This window comes from Epinephelus moara, chromosome 20, assembly GCF_006386435.1.
Source record: "Epinephelus moara isolate mb chromosome 20, YSFRI_EMoa_1.0, whole genome shotgun sequence".
NCBI lineage: Eukaryota > Metazoa > Chordata > Actinopteri > Perciformes > Serranidae > Epinephelus > Epinephelus moara.
Genome location: NC_065525.1, coordinates 24,111,801 through 24,133,249, shown reverse-complemented (window position 1 = coordinate 24,133,249; position 21,449 = coordinate 24,111,801). Strand labels below are relative to the sequence as shown.

Genomic DNA, 21,449 nt, shown 5'->3' with positions numbered 1-21,449 from the left:
CACAAAGAGATGGTCCTGTGTGTTTATAAGACATTTTTATAACGTTTAAATCATATTTTTATCAGCATCATCAACAACTATTACATGTTGCACTGCAGGTAGTGTATTGTGTTCAATAGGACGAAGCAGATGCATATGACATATGGACAATTGTTCATGCAGATAGTGCGCAAGTTGTACAGAAACATATCTAATTGGTCCGGGGTTTTTTTTCAACAACTGAACAAACATAGTCAATGTAACTGACACTATTTAGTTACGAGATTATGTATAAAATAATATAACATATAGTGCATTTGAATAATGAAATAAAACATTGTCAAAGTTCAGGCTATATAAGACTTGTTGTTGGGTGCCAACTGTTATGGGTTGCTGCTGTAAAAAATGGCCAACAATTACTAGCACTGAGACAAAAATACAATCTACAGTATTGCTTCCGTTCAGACAAACAGTAAACTATAAATACAGAAAATGAGCCAGCAAAAATATGCAGCGCTTAGCAGCAGCAAGCAGGTTCCATAGAAATCTGACTCCTTCATATTTCCACTTTGTATAATCCTTGTATAATATGTATGAGCTCTATCACCCTTTCAAAACGTATGCAGTTAATGCCAATTTCTTGACAGTAACACATAAATTATTTATTAAACTGTAGCATTAACAGCTTAAATTAAACGTAGAGTCAAGTTCTCCGATGTGGAGGAGCAAGTTTTACCCTGACACACAAAGTCAGTTAAATCGGCAGAGCTGCATAAGTGAACTGAAGGTAAATAAATACCAGGCTGTCTGTATTCAGATGCAACACGGAGGATGCTACAAGCAGTCACGCCACAACCCAACTGATATCAGAAACATCACACTGTTTTCAAGTACCATATTTTCCACAAAACTGCTCCCACCCTGGTATGACCCCAAAATTAAGTTGTACACTTAAACAATTTCACTTTTAGAGTGAATTGCTGCACAAGTGTAGATTTAAGTTGCTCCTATACGAAATGCATCGACTTCCAAAACACTTGCTGCCATCGAGTTATCGTATATTTCACAGAACATTTCTTACAGTGGCCATGCCAGTAAATGGGCCCCGAGGCTTGAACGCTCCTGCCACACTGCACTAAAACCTTAAGATGATTAGTGATATTCTTAAAACCTAGCCCACTGATAATGTGTTTAAAGAAGCGATACGGCTTTTCCAAGCTTTGAGTTCAAAGTCTGAGAAGCATGGGGTCAGAATGCCAATGGGCTAAACAAAGAGTAGCCAAAATGGGCTTTGGGGGATTTGAAACTTAGGCCCCTGAATCCCTTTGATCAAAACAGAGCTACGGCCATAGAAATACTAAGTATCAAGTGCCTGGGACTGAGTTGTTGCCAACGAATTGAGAGTTTGGCATGTAGGATGAGACACTGATAGATCAAAATAATGGTATAGTAAGAAACTGGGAAGTATGAGAATAGTGTAAAGTCAGGGTTCCAAACAATGACCAACATCCAGGACAATTTAAGGTTGTTTTTTGGCACCGTTTCTTCTTATGGAGCCAAATACTTCCTCAGCACTCATCGCCACAAACACTAACCTTAACATTTCTAAAGCAAGTTGTACTGTATGAGTCTTCTAAAACAAGAAAGACACAGAAGTACAAGAGTCTAATCTAAAGTTGTTCAGATGTTTCAATTTCTTGTCATTTATAACTAAATCTTTGGGTGAACCTTTTCTAAAATGTATTAAAAACTGATGACATATGAAGACTAAATGAGGTGGTAAAAGTATCTTTCTTCGCCATCTGTTTTAAAAGGATGATATGTGGTAACTGGAAATATTCAACTGGCTAATTAGTTCTACTTTGACTCTCAGCAAGTGTCCTGTTTTAGTCAGTGTGCTTGATGAAACAAACAAGAACAAAAATGATTCAAACTCAAACACGAACAGATTTGCCCGTCTTGAGCAGCCTCAAGCAATTAAGTAGGCATGTTTTCGTCTTATTCTAATAATAAATCCATTAAGTAAGAGAGAATCCAACTGCGTTCAAAGTTATTATTACCAAATTGACAATAAGGCTAACAATGTAACCTGACCAAATGTACAGTGCGATTAATACGGCTTTTTTCTTAATGTCAAGATAGCTGAAGTCGTTAAATGAAAATGGGAAAATAATCTCAAATCATAATCAATCAAGAACTCAATTATGCGTGTTTATTTTCATCCTGTCAGTTATAGTGTAACACCTCTAGGAAGCTACATTAACAACTGATTAGTGCTGCAGACAGCCATAATGACAAATAGAACATATGATGGTGAAGTCGATTAAATTGGGAGAATTTCAATTAGCCTATGTGAAGTCTTTGAATATTTCCTCTCAGCACTTGTAGTTAGCTCATATTTAAACAGTTATTGACATGTTTCCAGCCCACATTAAAGGGTATTCAAAGGGTGCAGTGCGAGCTACACAATGTAACCGGTGCATCACAACAACGACACACACTGTAGTCATGTTGGACTGTCTGTAAATACAACTGAAGGACATAAAGGTGCAGTATGTTTGGGAGAGCACAGCTCTAACTCCATGAGTATATCATTCTTTTGTTAAAGATAATAATATCACTGTCAGGATACAATGGAATCTCTGCTCACCTATATTTCTATTAAGATTAGTGAAGTATCAGACACACTACTGTTTGGTATGTACCTGCATGCAGCAGCACCATTGTATCAAGGCTTTCAGCTGTGTTTTTTTATGCATTCCAGCACTTACCTTTAATGCCTTCTCTTGCTGTTTATGTTTACTGCCTCTTTGTTTATGAAGCCATCGAGCATCTCCAGCTGCAGAAAAACACAACTTATCAGAAGATTCATGGGGCCAAATTGTCGCAGATAGGAGGGAAAGCTAATTATTATTTTCAATATTTAACTGTTTGGTTTATAAAACAGCAGGAAACAATGATCAATCACAACTTCCTAGAGTCCAAGGCGATGTCATAAAGTGTTGTGTTTTGTTCGACCAACAACCCAAACCCTGATGATATTCAATTAACTGAAAAATAAAGACAAGGAAATGCAGCAAATTCTCTTTTTTGAGAAGCTGAAACCAATAAATTTTTGGAGTTTTTGCTTGAAAACTGGTTCAGGTTAGCGTGTTATCAAAATTGTTGCGGATTAATTTCCTGTCAATCCATTAATCAACTAACATAGACATAGAAATAATACATAAGGAACTGTACCTATCATTTAAGTATTTAAACTGGTCATTTTTGTCTTGAGGACATCTTCAATGAAATCCGTAATAATCAACTAAAAACTCCATTCCATTATTTAGTCCATTACCACTGTCAGATCCCTCCTGATGACACAAAGCGATGGGATGCACAAAATATAATGGGTATCTTGTTTTAATTGTTCAAATTTTCCCTCGTCTTTTTTTTTTTTTTTTTTTTTAAAGGTGACAGGGCCATTACTCCAAAGTCATCACTTATCAGCAGTATCGCTGAGGATTAATGGTTTCACTTGTGCTAGTAAGAAATGTTTAAGTTGTCCCGATTATCAGTGCAAGAAAAAGAATAATGGTTATTTGTCATTGTGTTAAGCAGTGAGAGAGACTAATCTAACAAAACACTCAGTTACGAATGTGATTAACCCTGTCTGCTGGGACTGAGTGGGGACGTGCGCTGGACTGTGCACAGCAGTGAAGCCACTGTCTAAAAGGGAATGCTTGCCTTCTCAAGAGCTGTGTGACACTGGTTCATAGTTAAATACTCTAGCAGCAGCTATACTTTTGTGTAAGACAAAAACTATGCTAAATAAAAGGTAGTAGATGTTAAAAAGGAGCTCTCGCAAAAGGGGAACTCTAACCTTGCACATACTGTCTGTTAATTCGATCTTTAATGAAATATTTTCCATATTATTCCCAATAGTTTGGTGCTGAACCAGACTGCGACTGGGTGAAATGACAGTGACCTACAAGCCAGGAGATAAAAAGGTGTCCTTTTTACATACTACATAGGAAAAATTGATATAAAGCTTGGAAAAACAGCGGTGGAATATCAAGGACTTTAAGTCAATCAGTAAAAAGCAGTCAGTCAAAGAAGAAACCATCAAAAAGAGAGAGCAAATTGGAACTGAATGTTGCACAAGAATGGCTAAACATTTACCAAATATGACAAATGAAAGAAAAACCGTAAATTACAATGGCAAAATAAAGATTTAGAATTTAAATTTAAATTGAGACTTAGTTTGTTTGCAACAACAGCAATTACCACCACCAATAGCTGCCATACTACCCATTTAACACATTTGTCTTGTGAAGGATTTTTTTTCCAGCGGTACAGTCCCTGAAGCTTTTGTACTGGTTGTGCTGGCTTGTTCCCGCTCCAGTAATCTCCTACATTATTTTCCTTGTCTGTCACCTTTATAGTATCTATTAGCCACTCTCTACTATCTGTTTGTGGGGCATTTTCTCTTCCTTTTCCCCATGAATGTTTTATATATTGGAGGGAGAATGATTGTTCTTTGCAATGAGGCCAGCGCGTGGCCTCAGTAAGACAAATTGCTCCAGAACGTCTAAATGGCAGTCAATGATAACTCATTGTAAGGAGAGTAAGTGACTTCCAATGGAGTGGATAGGGGACAGAGAATAATGGCAGAGCACAGGTGAAAAATAGATGTTTGGCTCGGTGTAATTACTCCATTAGGGGGCTCTCTGTTAATCTACCAAACCACAGCAAGTGTTTTTACAGCGATGAGGAGGTGACGGGCGAAAATGACTGCAACTGGACAGAGAGGAGCCCCGCTACCTCCCCAATCACAACACACACTATGAAGTGTTTACTAATGGACAAATGTACTCCCAGTCTGCGCTCTCGGCAGCATCCCACGAGCTACTCCAGTTACAAGTAAGTGTGGTGATAGATGTATTGACGAAGTTCATCATTGAGCTGACATATTAATTACCTGCAATATGGTCCCGTGCGTTCAGAGTGCTTTAACCTCCTCTGTCTCAATTGTGCACTGGGAGATGGATCAGCTGTGGGCCTGTTAAACATGAAAATCTGGGTTAGAACAAAAAAAAAAAAAAAAAAAAAAAGGGACAAAGGAAAACCCACCCGCTGGAAATCAACACCCCCATTCTGCTGATTTTCCAGACAAACATAATGATAACAATTTTTTGACCATTTGGTGTCTGCTGCTTCCGCCTGTGGCAATCTAGACAAAAGGAGCCTGGAAAAAAAAGGCCCAATATGGTCTTAAGAGTTTACTCTGACCACACAATCTGTTTTCTTAAGTCAACTTTTAAAACACTGCTATGAGCAGTGCCCACAGCTTTATCACTGAAGCTCAGATTGACCTTGCGTTCACCTTTATACTATTTCCCATCTGTTTAGGTTCCACCCTAGAATCCATCCCAGTTGGCTGTAGGCCCACTTTGCATCGGGCTTTCTCTGTGGAACCCTGAACAAAACCCTGTAGGAGCAAAAGACTCTCTGTTCGGCCTATTTCAGAGAAATTTCAGCTTGCATCTCGGCGTTTCTTTCGACGCCCGACGAGCCTACTTGGACTTTTCAGGCTGTTTCCCCCATGTGCAACATAAAAACAAGAGATTTACCCTTCTTTTACTGAGGCTTTTCACTTGACTCCAACCAGTGGAGTCCTCCAGCATGTTGCAGAGCTGACAAGAGGGTTAGAGAGATGTGGTCAATTCTGCACATCAGTGTTTTAAAAAGGTAAACCTTGAATATAATATGGCTAGTGAGGCTGATAGGGAAAACAGGCACCGATATAAACAAAATAAAGTGATTGAATTTGCAGAAAACGAGTCCATTCTTGTTTCTTAACACTTTCACTTAACTTGCATTAGAGTTACAAGTGAATTAAGGCTGTGCACATTTATCTGCATCCTTGGTTGGAGCTCTGCAGACAGAAATCCTCACAGCAGCTCATTAGAGGAGAGAACTGACCTTCAACTAGGTTTTGAAAAAAAAAAAAAAAACGTTGAAAGCTATCAGCAGGCAGGTGTACATGGCTCAAAACATACAAAGGCACCAATAGGGGAAAATACAAGGCGTCCAGCTGGACAATTTTCACTGCCCCAAAAGCTACAGGTTGCGGTAAGGGGACTTCAAATGCTAAGGACAGTGAGAGGTGCCATTATCACTCAGTGCTGAAAACGAGCACGGTGACCCGATTAAAGCGAGAATTTCTGGGTCACGGTCTTGTTTTTCAATGCTTAATTTGTCTATCGATAGTGACACGGTCCGTGGCTTGCACCTACCTGTAATATTATCTTTCTAAAAGTCGTGGTTCAGACAGGGCCCTTGTCATTGTAACCCTACACGGGGTGTGCGAGCGGATTGGCCCTGCAGCGTGTTGCAAGGGAGGAAACGCCGGCTGACTCTGCTGGTGCAAGTTGCGGGCTGCGGCGCCGCTCAGTGGACACTCCGGTTTCAGGAGCTCCTTCTTCCTCTCCTGCCTCTGTAGCTCTCACGGCAGCCAACCTTCCGGGCATGCAAGAAATACACAAACTCTTTTTCAAGTTTGCAAACCTAAACTTTTTTTTGCTTTTTTCTTTTATATATATTTTTTAAAAGAATATATCTAGTTATTTATTTATCTATTTTTGAGTCAAGACTTTTGAAGTTGGATTGTTAGAGCGCACAAAGGAAAACACTTTTGTTAAGCATGTCATCGAAAAACATAGATAGATAGATAGATAGATAGATAGACAGATAGTCTTTATGATATGACCTCTGGAGGGGTCTGCCTAATATTAACTGTTTTAATGTACAATTATGTGATGCTGATTGCAGAAGTTTTATGTTTATTAGCTTTTTTAGATAATCAATTATAGATAATTATGCTGACATGTCCCTGGGTGTCCTCACTTGTAAAAGAGAGCAGATAAGAGCATACCCTCGCACACCAACACAAGCTTTTCCTAAACTTTGGTGTGCTCTATAATGTTTGTGAATATTATGTGTCTCCAAATTATAACAATTGGACCTTTATGCATGCACCATTTCTGGAGAACCAATCTAAATTTGACTTCACTCTCAAATTCAAGCACTTGCTTTGTCTACATGTGCACTCATGAATATGCAGGGATACCACGGACTTACACATTCTACTTCACCTGAGCCGAAACCAGTTAGCTTGTTTTGGTGGCCTTTGGTGTACGGCAACAAACAAGTTCATAGTGTCTGTGGTCCAGCCTTCTCGGGGCTTCCTTTGCATCAGACGCACTGCCCTTCATCTCATGCTAATGTAGTACAAAAAAGATATCTAGCTTTAAAGACATGGCAGTCAGTTAAAAAAGGCTGTGCTTAGTGTTTGAAGCCATAAATGTGACAGAAGACTTCAAGAGGAAGACCCAAGACTGGCAGTCTAAAGATGAGTGAGAGGCGGACAGGCAACATGTTTTTTTCCCATCCAGAGGGATATTCTGTGGCCAAGCTTGATTATTAGAGATGAAGGACAGGCTGAGAGGATGTGGGATTGTTAAATCCTTGAATCCTTTCACCAAAGCCCCCTCTATAACATTCTTCTGCACTCCATCTCTGTGCATTTATGGTGCACCCTTGATTTTCCTCTCTTTTCTTTTTCAGACTGAATGAAATTCAGATTCCCTGGTGATATGCATAAAGCAGAGAAATATGGAAATATAATTTGGCACTCTGCAGTATCCAACTAAGGTATTTAGAAATAATATTGGGATGTGAATTTGTATTATATATTCCCCAACCAAACAGACCTCGTACAGTATGACTAAATCAATGCTGGCATGGATTCACAGGCTCATCCCACCAATAACTAATCACTACACTGTATATGTAGACTGCACTTCAACTGTCTCTGGTGTTATGTGAAACCCTGGCTGTGGATTCAAAACCTCTGCTCCCCTTGCTTGGAGAGGCTGTGCTTCATTTGATGCCCTGTCCATTATTGCCAGCATATTTGAAAAGTGCTAAGCCTTGAAACGAGTCCCATATTATTTCAGGCCGGACTGAATATTTCACGGCGGGAGGCAGAAAATGAGACCTTCCCTCAAGAGACTGCCTGCAGTGCATTCTACTTGGTGCAGCAATCGGAAGGTCTCATACTGTGCAAAACACACTTGAACAAACAATTATATATTTATCTGCCGCAGATCTTTCTTTATTTATTTTTTTTATGTGTGTGGTTGTATGGGAGAATGGGAAAGAAAAATGCAAAATTGGAGGATACTGTAAATATGGAGAGTTCTCTAGTTTTGTGCTCACTAAGATTGGTATCAGCACACACACACACACATCAGGGTACAGTGAGTAATCAGCGACCCATAAAATAAGGTGTTTTATCACCACCTCAGGAGCAGGAACACATTCCAGGGAAACTGGAGATCCCTTTGAGTTACACCCAGAGTATAACAGCAGCAGGCTAAAAACAGGAAGCTAACCAGATTGATTCTTGAATCACCCGTGCCTGCTTGAAATTGGATCCCGGTCTTGTGAGATTAGCCAACGACATTGTCTGTGTTCTGGTGCATGATTCCATAAATGTGTAACAGAGTAGACGGTGGACTCAGTTGTCTGGTAACAATGCTGTCTTTTGACTGATTCAGGAGCGTGCTGTTGAAGTAGCTTCAGTGGCAGCGTAGCTTGCAGGCAGAGTATTCATGGGTTCAAGAGTGGCAGGACAGGGAAAGTATCAGAGGAAGCTATCACCCTTATACTAGAAAAAACGATGTTATAGTAAGGAACATATGTAGGTGTGTTATAGTCACCCACTCACACTGCCCTCTGCATACTTATACATTATCACTGTTTGCATCATTGCTGCAGATTATTCTTTTTGGCAAGCAACAGTAATATTACTTTTACAGATATGCATTATGGTTAAAAAAGGCAATCTGTGCTCTGTTATCTAACTGAATATACACCTTTAAATTATAAAATTGCTATCCAACAAATATGGCCACCCATTACAATTTAAAGTTGACATATAAAACCTGATCCAATTTTATTTTCTAATATGGAACAAACTACTCAATTTGCACCTAAAAGTAGATTGTGCTACAGGAAAAAAGTCAAACAACAAAGCTGTGCTTAATCATTGAAACTCCAGCTGGCAGTGACCTTTGGGAAGGATCCATATCTCTGTTCCTGGAAGAAATGATGTGGATGGCAAGCAGTTGTGTCCTTTGTGTTTTGTGAAGATATTGAGTGTTTGAAGTGTTAACACTGACACTAAGCCTTTGGGGCGAGCAGGCGAAGGAAACATGTCACACAATAGGATGGGACTTGGATCTTTGCTTCCCCTTTTCTGACCTCTGACCATTATTGGTTTTCAGGGTTGCTGCAGCCCCGGCTCCTTAGGGGCAGTGTCCGCCTTGATCATATCTTCACAATGCGCAGAAGTAAGGCGTATTACTTAGCGAATAATTGGACCCTTGAATAAAATATTCTGACTTAGTTCATACAGTAAGTGCCATTTTATTTAAAGTGCTCTCTTTTATTAATTTTGTTTAGAAGGTTTATGTGTATCACAAATCCTACTTTCCACTGTGATGCAAGGCTTTGAAAGCATTTGGAAATTGTTATTTAAATCCTGTATGAATGCTAAATGATTTACTGTACAAACCTTTTGTGAGATTGTAAAATAACAATTCCTGCCCTCATTTCAAGACTTCTTTATCCAGCCTGCTCTTATCCTCATGGTGACTTCAAGAGTCTTGGCCATCTATTAGGCATTTGCTGTCATGGTGATGACCTTTGTTAATGAATCTTTGAATTTTGGTTGACAATGTTTTTGTGTGATCTCTCCATATTATATGCCTCCAGTAGCTTGGCTGACATAATCCATTGAGGCCACACATAAAACAGTGTGCCATCTGCACCTGGAGCATGGCTATCAGCTCTGTTTTTTTTCCCCCCTCCTCACACTGCCTTTGCTTGAGCTTTCTCCTGCCTGTGTGTAGCCTGACCCTGCTCTTCCCGTTCCAGGCTACAGAAGCCAAACCAAAGGCTGCTTTCAAGGGGGACTGTCTGCTCAAATCAAGTCAGAGGCCTTTTAGAATCGGTTCAGAGATCATAGCAAGTAGAAGTCAGGGAAGAGGATGACCCTCTCCTCGAGGCTTGATCGGATCTTGGCCCAGTCAAACCCAGCAGGGCTCAGTCTCTGGACAGCTTCGTCTCTGCAGGCTTTGACTCTGTGATAGTGCGAATGAAAGAGGGCACCAAGAGAGCAGCAGTTCTGACGTGTCAGGCTCAATGTCCTGGCAGTCTCGCAGAGCAAAGTGGGCAAAGCAAAGGACACAGCCAGCAGGCACGGGGCCAGAACAAGACCCCTATATTGTGTGACATGTCATCTAATGGCTGTCCTTTTGTTTTAAATTTATGCATCTGAGACAAGTTGGGGCCAATGACATAGGTCACAATGTATGAGACAAATAAGCAAATGTAAGCAAGCTCTTTAATAGCAGAAGTTGACATAATGTTTAATTGTTTTAATGTTTAATAGTCTAAAATCATATGTTAAATAGCCTATTGTTTGCAGCTAGAAATATAATTACCTTCCGTTGTTAGTATCCATTAGCATCTGTTGATTTATCGTAAAACCTCTCCTATCTCAATCAGTAATTAGAATTCAGTTTTTTTCAGTCTGTAAATAAGACAAGGTATTAAACAACTTTCTTACATTTAAAAAAATTAATGAGATTCTTTCTGGAGTCTCCTGCATATTTTGCGATAGAACAACAATGTCAGATGTCAAAAAACTTTAGAATTCTGTTTACTGTAAACATGGCTACATATTGGGATAGAGAGAGCTAGTTGTGTCTTGTTGACACACAGGATTATTCACCCTGTGTTTCTGACCCTTCTCTACTTGACTTGGGCTCCCCCCACTCCCACCTCCACAGATCTCAGCATTCATTAAGATTACGTATTTACTTTAAGCCCGCCGCCTCTTTGCATAATGGCAAGCAGGTTCCCCGGCTGGCACAGTGTGTTTCAAGTGCTCGGTGAGGATAGGACTGAATTTTAAACACGATGTGTCTTGCCTCGAAGTTGACCTTGCACAAAAAGCCCAGTGATCTCATTCTTCGCTTCAGTAGAAAGCTGCTGATTCTCTCTGTTAGAGTGTTGCTCCTGTAAGAAAGGAGCCCTGTACGGCCTGCATATCACTGCAGGCTACTTCTACAGACTCCTTCCACTCTCTCTTTTCAGCAGAACGGGAGGGCAGGGAAAATGGCTCAATTCATAATGCTTTGATATGGAAATCTGGGTTAATTTCTCTCTCCAAAGGGAGTAATTTACCAACAGAGAATATAATCCAGCTAAGTGCAGGAAAGGAGAGCAGCCATTTTAAACTTCAGCCTGGACAGAGACTTATCTACAGTTATTATTTTACAAACATCGCAAATGTGATAAAGCTATCGTTTACATTCGGAGCCTGCTGATCATGTATCTTTGTTAATATTGTATAGTGTTAGAAGTCATGGTTCCTTGTGTCAACCACATTTCCCACAAGGCGATGGCAGTAAGCAGATATCACCCAGCTCCCACTGGATGTAACTTTATCTCCGACTAACTTAAGAGCAGTGACTCTTAGGTCAGCAGAGGTCACAGAAGTACCCTCTATTCATGGAGGCCTCATTGCTCTGTCCACTCATATAGATCATAACGATTAAACAGCCTTGAGCCTTGGCATGGCCCTTGGCAGCTTTACTTGGCAGAGCTACTATTCGAGCACAAAGGACAAGCAGTCTATGAGACAAAAGTTCGTAATTGTTTTAAAATATCCTCACAAAGAATAGCACTTAAATTTTATGTCTGAAGAGTCTGCGTAGTCTTGCCAAAGCATCAGCGTAAAGCAGTAAGGATAAGACTTTTATGAAGAGCTCCTCAAGTGCCTATCATCATGCTGGTACCATTTCATCCATGGCTTTATGTGACTGAAAGCATTTATAACAGTGACATCCAACAGTTACTTTGATACTGTGCCTGTCAGTCTTAGGCATCGCCAAGCTGTCCTATGCGACTCGGGGGTCATGAAGGTTAATATTGCCTAGTGCTCAAAATTCAAATGATGACAGGATGGGTTCATTGATGAATGACTGATAGTTGACCCCATATTTCACTTGTCATTTTGTCCACTAAAGCTTCCACAGACAAGGTTTGTCAGAAGAGGTTTGCAGCTTAACCCTCAGTTGTCTCTGTCTTTCCTCACTGCCTGCGCCACAGCTGATGACTCACTTCCTTATCACGACTCATCGTCAAATCTGATTAAAACTGGATTTGCTCGACAGTCTTAATGCGTCTTAATTTACATACATATATGCAGCATATGTAAGTGTATGTCTGTACACTTATGTTGCTATTTATAAGTGTGTCCGTTTATGACATGCAATATGTCCGTGTACATGTACTGTACATACATATGTGCATGCATGTTTGGTGACTCAGTAATGACACAAATACTGAATTGCAAGACCAGCATTGGTAAACATTTGCAGCAACACTAAATATCATTGAAAAAAAACCAAACCTCTAAAAGACATTGACATTAACATTAATCTAACCAGACATGTATTTCTTGTTTCAAGGACAAATTTAAGGACACTTTTCACGTACCGCAGTTGAGCAATCAAAGTTATTGTGAATCAATACTTTATTTGGCCCTATAAAATTTCTACATATCCTCATAAAACAGTTCCTTTGATATCCAACCAATTAGCAGCTCACTTATAACGTCATGTACTTTATGTAAAGTTACATAGGTTAGGTTTAATAAAAGAAGCATGGTGACGACATACCTCAAAATAACTCAAAGTTGACTTGGTTTCAGAAGGTTCCAAACACCGGTGTCCTGGTGGAAGTCCTGTGTTGTTTGACCCATAGAACACCCCAACATGCTAGCTTAGACAGACTTTCGGTCTTCATACTACTTCCTTCTTTACTCCTGCCAGCACATTGGTCGATTGCAGCCTACCTGATTACATAGGGTATACAGGAAGTACTGGATCATGACTACACGGGTAACATTCAAAATGTTGTGCATTACTTTTCATAGGTATATGTACAAACAGTTCATTAAATATAGGATTGCTTAACTGTTTAAATTTAAAGTGTCAACAAACATAAGTCAAGCATGTTTAAAGGTCCAGTGGTAGGATTAGGGGCATCTGTTGGTAGAAATGGAATATAATATTTATTGCTATGTTTTAGTTAGTTTATAAGTGGATCTGTTTTCACAGAGTCTGCCATGTTGTTTCTACATTAGCCCAGAAAGAACAAACTAAACACTGGCTTTAGATAGGGCCATTCGCGTTTTCACGTGGGCCACCATAGTTATCCCACATGCTTGGCACACAGGAGAAGTTTCAATTCTGCAACCTCACCGCTAGATGAGGATGAGGACCTTTAAACCACAGATCAGGTTCTTAAAAGTAGTCAGTATTTTTATATCAGCATTGGATGACTTGTATGTAAAAGGGCCTGCTGCTTTTTCCATTAGCTCCACACCGTCTAGTGACTTTCAGATCATTGTTTTGGTTCAACAGCCCCAATCTTTACAGTTTTGAATAACCCTCGCCGTTCTCATACCATCATTTTTGGCAACAGCAGGCATTTTCTTTAAGCAAAACAGATCTAACAACTTACTGTACCTGCCTAGCACCAAAAGGAAGACAGGCAAAGTTAGCGTAGCGATTAGCTAGCGACCAAATTCAACAATATAGCAGCTAATAGCAAAATACATTTTTTCCACAGGAGAGTGGAGACCAAATGCAGAGCTAAAAGGAGACTTATCATTAGACAGTCATCAGGTGGCCAGAAACATGACTCCAAATAAAAGCTTATGTTTTGTATCTGCTCGATATATAAATAAGCAACTGTTTCAGTGTCATATCAATTAAAAAAGGCTTAATAAACTGCAAGATTGTTATTGCCCAGTCATCCAAATTATTGCTGAAAAATTATACAAGAACATGTCGAATCATTAATTTTGTTTTTTCAGAAGTAGGTACTCTCCCCGTTTTTAATTAAAGATTTCACCAATGCAGTTTTATTTTCCTCAAATCTGAATTTCTCATTTGCTTTAATTAAAAATAAATAGGAAACATATTATAAGTTCCTGGAAAAAAAACAACCCATCCATCTGTCAGAGGCATGGCTGCCTGCATGGCCTGGTGTTGTAATGTCTTGTCTCTCAATAATGACCTTTAGAGAGAGACACTTTTAGCCTACAATACATGCATTACCGCTGTACTGCCACATGCCATATTGCCAGATGGCTTTCAAATAGTAACCTCAACTGCCCGTGGTAGGGCCATAATATGCCATTGCTTTGCTGAGGTCTTAAGACCAGCATCTTGCCCCTGGGTTTTGCTCTTTCAGGATTTCAGCTGGAGGACACATTGGTGAAACCTTGCAGTGATGGGGGCAATATGTCAGCAGTCGGAGGCAGTTCAAGTCATAGCATAGCTGGACACAAATAATGAGTCGCATCAGCTGTAGCTCAGTAGTCAGAGAGTGAAAGGACGAAGGGTTAAACATATGTTCTGATCTGAAAAGGTCACCTGAATCAAACTTAATCTGATACAAGTGTACGCAGAAGATTAGGGTCACTGTTTTCCTTATTGATTTAGGTTTATTTAAGACAGCAAATATGTGACTGTAAATAACGTGTATGTCATGAACTCATATAAGACATTAAAATGATTTACAAAAGTGAAACTGGTATTGAAAATGATCGTGTTATGAGATATACATGTTAATGTCTTGGATAAGGGAATGCTCATTTAGTAAACCATTAGTTTTATTCTGTACCAGTGCTTCAGGATGCAAAGTATATGTTGCATATCACACTTATTTCTACTCTAAATAATTCATATTTTTTCATATTACAGCTCAGCTCCACCATGTTTTTATTAGTGTTTATTTGTGGGGAAAAATATACTATTTGATGTTTCTCTATATCTTACCCAAGAAATATTCTGCCTTTTTTTCTGATGCTCTAAATTTACTCATCACACATAGAGTTACCTGACTACAGCACATTGACATTTATAATTTCACCATCACCACTATCCCAGCCTTCCCCTTTTCCTTCATTGGATGGGGCCTACTGGAGCAGGCAGGATGCCCCTGTTAGGTCTCCCTCCTGCCTAGCCTCGGCACCACTGCACCATACAGTCATTAACCACCATTACCAGGCAGGGCCATTTCATGGTCAAAGAGCATTTCAGTGTTAGCTCTCCCTGGGGCGACGGAATCAGCCAAGTGAGTTTCAATCCTGCTCCACTACATATGCTATGTTTTACATTTTCCCCTTTTTCAGCTTATTTTTTCCCCTAACATCTCCCCATTGTGCACTTTGACTCGGCAAGTGTGACTCGGCGTAACTCAACTATGCATGATCGATGGCATGTATGTCTGCAGTGAACTGTGAACTTTACAAACAATAAAGAACTGTGCAACACATACAGTACTTAATGCATTTTACTGTAATACCATGACATAATGCCGAGAGCATTCAGAGAATGAGCTTTACAACTTTACCACCGCAGAAAGGATTGAAGCGCTTACTGTATTTATAAGATGATTGACAGACATTATGAGATGACCAAATGTATTCCACTGTTGTGAAACAACAGTTATCTATTGTAAATGTAGCTTTATGATTATTGGCTGAAACCACTAATGGGGCTCAATAGACTTGCTCCTCTTTGCATTCACTGCACAATAAAATTTTCATGCTCTGGCTAGAATGAACCTTTCAACCCTGTTCAACTCTTCATCCGCTAAGTATTCAGCAATGGGTGGAAAGGCAGGGCAACTCATTAAGGCCCTGTGATCATAGAGTTGGGAAGTTAGTAGGTTACTGTCTACAAAAGGTGCTGTGGCTGTCAGGATGTGAGGGTTCAGGTTCCTCATGACTAATTTAAAATGGTAAGCATTTTGGCAGGCTAATCATAGCCTCGTCTTCTCTGTGAAGTCTCGTGCAAAACTCTAAGCCTAACAACCACATAGAGTGGGGAATAAAGTACAACTGTAATTGCAGGGTGGCTACGTAATGAGGTGGGTGGCAGTATAGCCCTGCTATATGAACTGCTACCTCACCTGTTAGCCACAGAGGTTATCCAGAGAGCAAGCCTCACCACTTCCAAGTCAGAGTAGTGGTTTGGAACACACGGCCAGTTGAAAGCTTGGATGCTGACCTCTGCCACTTTAATTTCCTTGCACAGAATATCTGATATCATACAGATTCTTATGGCTGTGGACATCTATCACACATCAGTTCTAACACACCACTGTGCAATGAGAGCCAGACAAGATACTAGAATTTCTGAAAGTAGTCCCTGGGACAAGCCCTCAGGGCAGGAGAGCTGGTGACTGGACTCTTCAGACCTTAGTGGATGAGCTGAGGGTTTCCCACGTTTAGAGCATTTCAACTTGGCTAACAAAGATTCTAGACTATGGAGTCACTGTGTCGCCAAACACTGATAATTCCCTCTGGAGATCCTCCGTGTCCTCATGCTAGATGGTGGTCATCTAGCAATGTATCCTACAGTTGTTACAAAAATGCACATAAATTGGTTCATATGATATTCAACAAATTAGCACCAGTTCCAAACACAGGTCTCCTGGGGAAAAGTCCTGTGTTGTTTGACCCATCCATGACCCCTACCTGCATCCTTATATGGACTTCTGGTCTTTATACTACTTAGTTCTTTACTAGAGCGCATTGGTCACGTACTTGCAGCCTTCCCAATGACATCGGTATTATATGAATTACTAACAACCAGTTACACACAACCAGTGCACGAGAACAGCCTGCATGTTGCCAAACACTCCTGACTCCTATTGCACCTCGACCCATGCAAGTTTGCTCGTGCATCCTGCTATTGTGCTGATTCCCTAACAGCTAGCATATTCAGGGCCAAATTGGGGAGCCAATGGGTCCTTGACTTGGGGAATACAATTGTGCACCACATCACTCTTTCCTACTGAAAATGTCTGAAAAGCCAGGAGACAGGAGCCTCTACCTAAATCGGGTCTGCCCATCCATATTCTGACCATGCTAAAGAGCAAAGGATGTAGAGTTTTACACAGTATGCAGTCTGCTGGGTCCCTCCAGGAGACAATGTCATGACATAGACAGTAGGGCAGTGGCAGACTACATCATGTTGGAAGTCCCTTCTCATGAAGAGTAGAGGCCAGAAAGACACTTTCTCAGCAGTGAAAGAAACAGCTTGACTTCAGTTCCTTCAAACAGCATCAAACATATCAATAAGAAGCAGCAGCAGCTATGGGCTTAGTGCAGGACATACATCTGCCTTTCTTTTATGTCAACAGCAGCATATCCTGTCCCACTTGAATCATCACTGGAGGTGCCCCAACCTGTGATCACACAGTCATCAGAAGAGTCCATGTGTAGTTATGTGGTGGCCTGTGGAGCTCTTCCAAAGCGATGATACACTGATGCTTATTGGTTGATTTATTTTAAGTGCTGCAGTTGACAGCCACATTTAAAGGTCCAGTGTATAGGATTTAGTGCCATCTAGCAGTGAGGTTGCAGAACTAAAGCTTCTTTTACTGTATGTACGGTGGCAAATGCGGAGCCAATGTTTGGTGTAAGTTCTGGGCTACTGTAGAACAATATGGCAGACTCTGTGGAAGAGGACCTGCTCCATATGTAGATATAAATGGGTCATAAGGTAAGACAAACACGAAAATTCTTATTTTCAGGAAATTACAAACTAATGAAAACGTAGCCTTTTAAACTGCCAATGTATTCTAAATATAAAATGCAATTTAGCAATAGCAGTCATTTTGCTTAGTAAAGGGATGTGCACTGCATACTATGATCTTATTAGGAAGGAAATCTGGAGAAAATTTGTCTTGTGTATTATATTTATGAAACATTAATCCAGCAATCATGTGGTCAGTTACTCTCCTGAAATCCTTGTCAAACTTTAATCAGTGGAAGACAGATTTTTTTCTCTGAACAACTTACATGTGATTATTATGAAACAGCAATGAATTAATGAAATACACATCTACAAACATTTTTCTAATGTTACCCTAAGTGTGTATTAACTCTACCTTGCGACAGCACATGGGTCCAAATGTTGTCGGTGCAGGTACCGGCAATCCCCTCGAGTGAAGACTCAAACATCTGGAATTCTTCAGAAATGAAGTAATCAAAATTGACGTCAAGCTGGTCCGTAAAGTTTGTTCCCAAGATCCAGCAATCTGGCACCACATCGGTACGGAGTGTGAAGAAACATTTTTATTAACAAATAGCAGTGACTTGTGGTATATAGTCATGTAGAGCAGTGGAACATAGCACGCAGCTGTTGCTAGCAGACCCCACTTATAAGTGTTGTGCACGGACTGTTGCTGCCATCTGGCTATTACCAGTGAAGGTGAGCTGATCTAAAATGCAAACATTAAAGCTCAACCTTAATGTTTGAACATGTTAAGGATCAAACTGATTCTAACTACCTACTAACACTATAAGATATGTTCTGGGACATGGAAACCTTGGATTTTGTAGAGGTCAACCTACAGTGGCATTTTAACTTATCATTTTACAGACAGTAAAGGTGGGAGGGGGTCTGAATACAGAATGGCAGGTATAGCTCTATTCCCTTGTGCTTTAAAAACAACCTGCTGATTGACGTTGGCAGAAGATGGCAATGCCACTGGGTGATTGTTGGGATGAGAGCGGGAGACACCACCCACTGTCAAGTTGTACACCAGCTCAATAGTCCACCGAGCACTGACAGTCCCCACAGCTGTACATTTTACGCTACCTGAAGCCCAATAATTAGCATTTCTTTTTCAGCAATAGGGGAGAAAAAACAAACAGAACACGCACCTCCAGACTTGCATAAGCAACTGTGCACACACACACACAGAGGCACTTAGCACATTCATAGAATTTCCTCTATCTATTTATTAATTTATTTATTTATTGTAAGCTGGTGCTCAGGATGAAATTAATTGTGCAGGTTTTGTATTAATTTGTGTCAATGTTACACTTGTCAGCTTGAAGTTGACAAGAGGAGCCATATTCTTGTTGTACAGTAGGAATCCAAACATGCTGGTTCTGCCTCATGCTGCTGGCGGATGACACTCAGGGAGAGATCACTCTTGCTCAGTAGGAAGTTTCCTCTCAGTTGAACTAGCCAGCTGTTAGTTTATCAAAACTTGACTGTTTGACATATGTTGTATCCATGTTGTAGAAAATCACTCCAATAACAAATTAGTTTTCCCAAACTGTATCTGCCCTCAGAATGTGCCGTGTTTCATTTGTTTATTAAAGGACATTTTTAAGCATTTATATATTTTTTTATTATTATTTGGCAATGATTTTCCATTTCCATTTAGAATTGCTCTAGAAAACCATGATAAATGTACATTTCCGTAATATATAAAATGATCTGATGTGGGGGTATTGATGGAGGAAATGGCTGCCTGTGTTGTGTATTTTGTCCTAGAGGCAGACATAGCAGGACGAATCAGCAGGCCTCAGGACAAACCTCCCTGTCACCAGAGATGGAGAGCCCAGCCAACTGTGTTGACTGATTGTTAGCATTAGTGGCTGTGAGTGTGATTAATATGGCTGCCCCTCACATAGCACTCTGGAAAAAGAGAGGTGTAGCTTAAAACTGAACAGGGGTGGCCACATTTCACGCTTTTAAAGAAGATAATGCATAACCTGAGTGCGGCCGGCTGTATATGGCAGGATGGATGGCTCTGAGAGACCAGGTGCTGTTGCATTAATTCCTCCACCCTAAATCAGAGGGAGGATGTGCTGGCCTAATGAGCTTGTTGTGTGGGATGCTGTGAGTGCTGCTGAGACGCTGTGAGAACACACTGTGCTCCAGCTTAGTGAATTTGAGACTGCCATAATTGCTGCATTGTGATGGTGATTTTCTTCTTCCGCATCTAAAGCAGCCCCTTAGCATCTGCTTGTTTGCCTGGGCCTCCTGTCTGCGGCGGTCATAGCACTCCCTCTGCTTCCACACACTGGGCCTGTAGCACTCACCAAACATTTGGGCTCTAATTTGGGAAGATTAGGTCCCCATGCTGATAAGTCAAACATTGCATCACAGCCTTTCCGCTGTGATATGAAAGGGTGTCACTATGCTCTGGCATTGCTGACAAAAAGATGTGCACGTTTGCGGCATCAGTGCCAGCATGCAATCCTGCCTATTTTAAGAGTTCTTGCCTCAGCAGAAAGGTTTTAACAAAACGTACATAAACATATATATCTTGTTAACCGAGGCTAAAATAACCAGTGCCAACATGTTGGACCGGTGCCCTACGACAAGCTTTAACACGCGCCCACATTCCTGTCTTTCTATTATTAAGTTTCTTATTTTGCAGTAAAGTATGACATTGCTTTGAATACCAAACCAAATATATACCACATCCAGCCGGTCTCGCCGTCAGTGGCAGACATGACATGATGAAATGCCACCTTCAGTTTTCCATTTTTGTATGTGTGTGAAGGCCATAAGATGGCTAAGCGATTAACCGCGCTGCTCACTCAACATCTGTAAGAGGTTCATCTGTGCAGCAGAGATCCATGGCTCGGGCACTCCCTCTGTGCCCCTATGGAAAAAGGGGCCTGCCAGAATGAGGAATGACGGCTAAGGCCCTGATTATTAGGATTAATTGTCTTTTAGTCATGCAGCGGAGCAGGAGTGCCAGGGTAAAGCAAGGTGGAAATAATGAGGGCCAGCCAGCAGTCGTCATGTTTTCTTTATAAGCTGCCTTCACAAAACAGTTGGCGCTTCACTCTATCAACACTATTTAGATCGGTGATAAGCATAAAGTCAAAATAACACGCTTTTGAATGGAGGATAGTTTATAAAATGCACTGACAAACCGTTCACTTGTTTTAAATAAAACCCTGCATTGGTAATATACTGGTGCTGTGTGGCCTGTGAAAACACACCTGCCAGGTTAGAGGTGTCTTACATAATTCGCCTCTTGTTCATCTCGGTCTCATAAATCTCCAGTATTGATCTTCACACATGTGACTCCCCCTGTGAGTCTGTTGTTACTGAGTTTTACAAAAACATGTTTTAGCTTGATATTTCTGCACAAAAAAGTTTGTGCCAACTTTAAGTCTCTGTCAAAGCACCCGCAGCGCTCAAGACAGAAAAAGTCTTTGGATGTCTTGGGGTGTTTAGTCTTGAGATATAAAGTTACAGTATTTCCTGTGTTTTCACTGAGACAGACAGAGCACAAAAGTTTGCTGCAAATTTAACAAGAACTGATTTCCAGGAAAGTTGAAAAATAGATGCCTCTCCGCCGACAAAAACGTCTAAACACCTGTCACTTCCCGGCGTATTCATTCATCATTATTAGATAATAAGTGGGGAATAGCCCCTGAAAACCTCTATTACCTTTATGTACTCTGCAGAAGTGTGCCACAGATAACAGATGAGGCTGGACTCCATGTG

The 21,449-nt window shown here is 40.6% G+C and overlaps 1 long non-coding RNA gene across 1 annotated transcript in view; it reads right to left on the bottom strand.

Annotated features, from left to right (window-relative positions):
• LOC126408196 (uncharacterized) overlaps window positions 1–5,027 on the bottom strand; it is a 76,299-nt gene extending 71,272 nt beyond the window's left edge. Inside the window, exons 1-2 of the long non-coding RNA XR_007571843.1 lie at window positions 4,943–5,027; window positions 2,751–2,818 (exon numbers count right to left, since the gene is read on the bottom strand). This is a non-coding gene — a long non-coding RNA (uncharacterized LOC126408196). The remainder of the gene's footprint in view (window positions 1–2,750; window positions 2,819–4,942) is intronic.
• Between the last annotated feature and the right edge of the window lie 16,422 nt (window positions 5,028–21,449).